We start from the raw sequence: 6,000 nt of genomic DNA on the forward strand, positions 1-6,000 counted from the left end.
ATATTAACTAACGAATTGACACAATAGATATCTGAGTACTTCCTTTGATCCTTCATTAGTGGACTCTATGCAAATCACTGTGAATGGCATCTTGGAGACAGCAATGAATAAGTTCATCGTGATCCCTGAGTATCCATCAAAAAAAGGAAGCTCCTGATGATATTTACATAATCACTTTTCTCCTCCAGTGCTCTGGAGGTAACATCTATTTTTGCCAGCATTGCAGAATTAAGTTTAAAGTTCTTAATCTCTACTCACTTTGAGTACAGTTGCTTTGTGGATCCCTCATGGACCCTACAGTTTCACTACCAACCCATTGGCTGATTCTCTTAAGGACTGGTGGAGGGAAAAGCAGGAATGTTTATCAGTCCTGTTCTACGGGTGAAGAGCCTGCGATCCAGAGTGTCAATAGCTTATGCAAATTCACACTGATAAATGAGAGAAAGAACCTGAACTTAGATTTCTAGAATCAAGGGAGGGAAGGGTGCTCACATATATGGGATATCCACAAAATGATTTTCCCTATAGCATATGCTTCACAATGAAAAAGTTAGAATTGGGAACATGTACTTTCACGTGGCTACATGAATGGATGAAAGAATGAACGAATGGGCAGTTCTATGCTGACATCCTCCACCGACTTCTCAGACTCTTGCTGGCTTCAAAAGGAAATCCCCCGGGACATTAACTTTACCTGTGTCTGTAGCATCTCTCTTCTAGCCGTGCCACCACCACCCCTACCTCATCCTATTTCCTGCTCCATCCCTGTTGAACCACAGATGAAAGGAGGCCCTCCTTTGCCCCAGTTCTTCCTCTGGGACACTTCTCTGAGCAGGGTGTGGGGCTGGAGAAGGGGAAGCCTTCACAGTTTCAGTCTCCATCTTGTGCTGCCTCTGGGCTGAAGTTCAGAATTTACTTGCTTTTGGATTTATACTTCTATCTGGCTTATGATCCAAAGTGAGTAGAGATTGGGAGACTCCAAATTAACTGCAGTCTTGGCAGAGAGATGTCACCCCTAGAACACTGGGGAAGAAAAGCAACTATGTAAATAAATATGATGGGGAGCTTCCTTTGCTGGATGAATGCTCAAGAGAGGCACCTGTGATCAAGTCTATCAGCAGGGCCTACTGAAGGCTTCTGCTCCCACTGCCTGTGTACAGACCTCTGTATTGTGATAGCCTACTGTGTGTGGGTGTGAGTGCGTCCCCCTAGCTGCCTGAGATTGTGACTGTGTCACATTAGCTGGCCTGGGAATTCCTAGAGGTGTGGATCCTTCTTGAACCATGCCTGACATGTAAATGCTTACGTATTCAAATCAGATTGAATAGGACTTGCCTGAGACTCAGTTTGTACATCTAGGATGAGGTACTGCATTAGAATGATGCCTAGGGGACTTCCAGGAGGTAGCATGTCCTGGCTGTGGTAAGTATGTTGTTTTTAGAAAGGAACATGTCTTGATTAAAATTCCATCCCTACTCCTGCCTACATGCTGGTTGTGTGGTCTGGACAACTCATTTTACTTTTCTGAGCCATATGTGAAATGGAGGTTAAGCAACAACAGCTTTGCGGTGGGGATGCAGTAACACAAAGTGCTCCGGAAATATTTGTTGAATGACTAATGCTCAGAGAGTTCATAGGAAAAGCTTTCCATTTTAATAGGGCTTGACCAGATCTTCCCACACTGCCCTTTCCCCTTAAAGTTGTCAAGCTCTGGAACTTGAAGGAAAGGAACCTCTCCCTTTGTCTCTGTGCAAGGAGTTGTTTGAGTAGAAAATCACTAATTTAGAGTCACTCCAATATCCCGTTCTTTGTCTCCTCCGGTGTTTGGACTCCAGCTCCTGGGGTGTGGGCTGGATGAGCCTGGCCTGGTTTCCCCTTGTGCTGTTGAGTCAGGGAGAGCAGATATCCCAGTCTGCCTCATGCTTCAAGACCACCACGGGAAAGATGCTCTGTAAGTATTTGTGCAAAGAAATAACTCCTTCTTTCTTAGGATTTGATTTCCTATTTTTTGCAGGTCTGCAAACTGGATATCTCCTTATTCAGGTGATCAGACCCTGGGAAAGTCAGCTTTCCCTTCTTCTCATGCACACACTTGAAATTGGACTGAACTAAGTCAAAACAATTCTTTTTTTAATTAATTAATTTTTTAATTAAAATATAATTTGTTTACAATGTTGTACTAACTTCTGCTGTACAGCAAATCCATTTCAGTTATACATGTATATACATTCTTTTCCATAGTCTTTTCCACTATAGTTTATCACAGGATATTGAATATTGTTCCCTGTGCTATATAGTGGGACCTTGTTCTTTATCCATTCTATATATAATAGTTTGCCTCTGCTAACCCCAAACTCCCACTCCATCCCTCCCCCACCTCTTCTCCCCGTTGGCAACCCTCAAGTCTGTTCTCTATGTCTGTGCCTCTGTTTCTGTTTCATAGATAAGTTTACTTGTGTTGTATTTTAGATTCCACATATAAGTTTCAGGTGTACAGCACAGTGATTCAGATATATATATAACTGAAATATATATATTCTTTTTCAGATTCTTTTCCCTTTTAGGTTATTACAAAATGTTGAGTTCAGTTCCCTGTGCTATACAGTAGATCCTTGTTGTTTATTTTATATATAGTAGTGTGTATCTGTTAATCTCAAACTTGTAATTTATCCCCCCCCCTTTCCCCCTTAGTAACCATAAGTTTGTTTTCTATGTCTGTGGGTCTATTTCTGTTTCGTAAATAAGATCATTCGTATCTTTTTTTTTTAGATTCCACATATAAGCCATATCATATAATATTTGTCTTTGGCTGGCTTACTTCACTTAGTATGATAATGTCTAGGTCCATCTATGTTGCTGCAAATGGCATTATTTCATTCTTTTTAATGGCTGAGTAATATTCCATTGTATATATATATACCACATCTTCTTTATCCATTCCTCTGTCAATGGACATTTAGGTTGCTTCCATGTTCTGGCTATTGTATTGGTATTAGGTGTTGAACCTTTACCTTTCAAGTTCCCCATGACAAACTCCAGTTTGTTTCACTTTGTGGGTTTCTTCTAAAATTTACTGGTACTGTTGTGCAGACTAAGTCTATGTCTGCGATGGGTTCTGTCTCTAGAAACCTGAATAAACTGGAGAGATCTCATAGCTACATCTCTGCTCACTAACTCTAAAGACCAAGGGGCTTTGGTTAATAGTTACACAGATAGATAAATTAATTAATAGATGTATTTAGTTCATACGCCAATATTGGTCACATTGTCTAGTTTTTTATGAATCAACTCTCTCTGGAGTAACTTTTCACTGCAAAGTCACCTCTTCTTGTGTTTATGCAGTTGCCCAACAAGCACATCTTGATCATATAACTTCATGTGTCTCCGTGAATTCTCATTACATTGTGCTTGTCATTCTAAATGATTTTATTTCATCCTAACTCCTCTGAAGCCTGCATTACAGTCACTATAGATTCACTTCTAATTCTTAACCGTCCCAGTCCAGAAACCCTGATGACTTTATGTTTATACATTGTAAATACTATTTCTAATAAAATGATAATGAATTGCCAGGGCCCTTCGAATTTGTAAATAATGGGAATATTTCCCTAGTGACAGCCAATTACACTAGGCTGGGAAAGTCATTCTATCAGGAGCACTTACCCTTCAGCTGGTTTCAATGTCAGAAAACCTCTTCATTCTGATTATTCTTTCAGTTCTGAGTCAGCCAAGCCACAGAGATATTATGTAAATGGCTTAAATGGAAGAAGTATAATAATAATAATTCGTAATGAGGAGACAGTCTGGCTCAGCAGAAGCCTGGAAACCCAGAGACTGAGGAGTATCTTCCTGTTTCTTCATTTATGTGTTCCGTGACCTTGGGCAAATTGTTTGGTCTGTATGTGAGCACTTCACCTCTCAGTGAGTGGAGTCTGGCAACACAAGACAGGGAGAGGAAGACAGGACCATAGTCGATACTGGTTATGGATCACTTGCCACGTGCCAGGCACTGTGCAGGATGATCAAGTTCAACCTCAAGCAAAGCAGGAGGTAGATATTATCCCCATTTTACAGATGAGGAAACGGAAGCTCAGAGATAGAAAATTCACATAACTGGGAAGTAGAAGAGGCAGGATTTAGACTCAGGTCTACCTGATTCCGAAATGCAATTGTCTTACATTCTTAATTTGCCTTTGTGCTATTTCAAAGAGGCCAAAACGAGACGGTACTATAGTCTCATTGTAAGACTAGGGAATTTCAGATCCAGACCAGGGAGCGATCAGCTCAACTGCATCGGGTGGAAGGGCTGCAGAGTCAGGAAGGAGTCTAGACTCTGATCCTTTAGAGTTCACTGCAGGGTCCTCTGGGTACTGTTTCAGGGGCTTGAGCTTGACTTTGGGATGAGGGAGAAGATGTTGACAAAGTCGTGTGTTCCCCATTTTGATGGCAAGTGGTCCCCCCTCTCTTTTCTGACCCCCCCCTCTATTTATGTGGCATACACGTCAGCTGCACCCCTTGGCTGAGGCCCCATTCCCCACTGCCAGGACTCCTGTGGTTGCCTCCTAAGGGGCTCCCTGCCTACAGCCTCAGCCTCTCGGAGCTTCTCATCACTGAAGGAACAGAGTCACTTTTCCCCCGAGGGCAATAAAGAGTAATCAAGAGATTCAAGCACTGGGATTACATAATTAGACTTACAGTTTAGGAAAACTAAACTCTGAGGAATTAATGCATAATGATATTCCCCCTCCATCTCTTTAGCCATTGTTTTCTCCCATCCATTTCTTGTCCTCCAGGCAAATTGAGCACAGAATTGTGTTAAACTGATTATTCTGCCTGACCAGCCCCTCGCTCCTCTATGGGCCTTGAGACGCCATGGTCTTGAAGACCTGTTAAAACTTCTCTGTGAAGAGGTCCTCATCACCCCACACACTTGGGAACTCTCCAAAAGAGCCTCATTCTCAGCCCTCATGATGCACTCATTACATGGAAGTAGTTTCTTTGTGGTCTGTCTCCCTTACTAAAGTGTGCTTCTTCTCTTCTAAAAAGTGACTGGGTGAGGGAAAGGTGCTAATAGTGGGGGACCAAGGAGTTGCGGAACCTTTGGATAATCCTCTGAACATCTTAGACCTTGATTCTTCTATAAAATTGGGGAAGGGAAGGGAAGGGACAGATGTTTCCTGAGGACCCCACTTCTCTGACATTCTAGCTTTTTGGTTCTTTAGGGGTAAAGGTGGGGATGATGATTTAAGAATGAGAAATGGGCAGTGCTCAAGGAGGTGGGCCTCAGTGGGATGGGGAACTCTGAAAGTCTAGAGTATTGGCCTCTTGCCATCCTGGGCCCAAGCTTGGGCTGGGGAGAGGGGCTGGAGAAAGTCAGCATTTTCCGTGTGTGAGTGATTGAGCTCTACTGAGAACTTTCCCTGGGAGGGATGAGGACATTCTCAGCCTCGAAGAAAACCCCAAATAGCCACAGCCAGCCTCAAAGCAGTCCCACAAGCTCTCCCTCAGCAATCCCAGACTGCTGACTTGAAGGAGCCCCAGCTGGGATTGCTGTCCCTCATGGAGCCTGAGAGCTTTCCCAAAGTCAGGCCATGACTGCGTCCTAATTTGGAAGCCTCAGCCTCCGGCACAGTTTTGAGCCCTATACTTCTCAATAAACCGCTCAATGAATGAATGAATGGCCACAACCTTTCAGCACCTTAGTCTCGGGAAGTCACAGGCAAAGTCTGGCGCCATGCAGCATTCATTCCCGCCAAAATTATTTATTTCTCTTTCTTTCTATTTTTTTCCTATTTCCAAAATCTTCCCTTCCCCCACTCCACCCACACACCTTCTCACCCACCCTCTCTTCACCCATATATTCAATCAGTCAGAGAAGAAGTCTGTGCAATTGGGCTTGGGGGTAAGGAGTGGCATTACTTAACCAGTTCCAGCTCTGGTATCAGATTTGGGTGGAACCAGAGGAGGGTCCAGTGCTAGGTTTATAAAAGCAGGAGGCAC

Source organism: Balaenoptera musculus, chromosome 8 (assembly GCF_009873245.2).
Source record: "Balaenoptera musculus isolate JJ_BM4_2016_0621 chromosome 8, mBalMus1.pri.v3, whole genome shotgun sequence".
Classification (NCBI taxonomy): domain Eukaryota; kingdom Metazoa; phylum Chordata; class Mammalia; order Artiodactyla; family Balaenopteridae; genus Balaenoptera; species Balaenoptera musculus.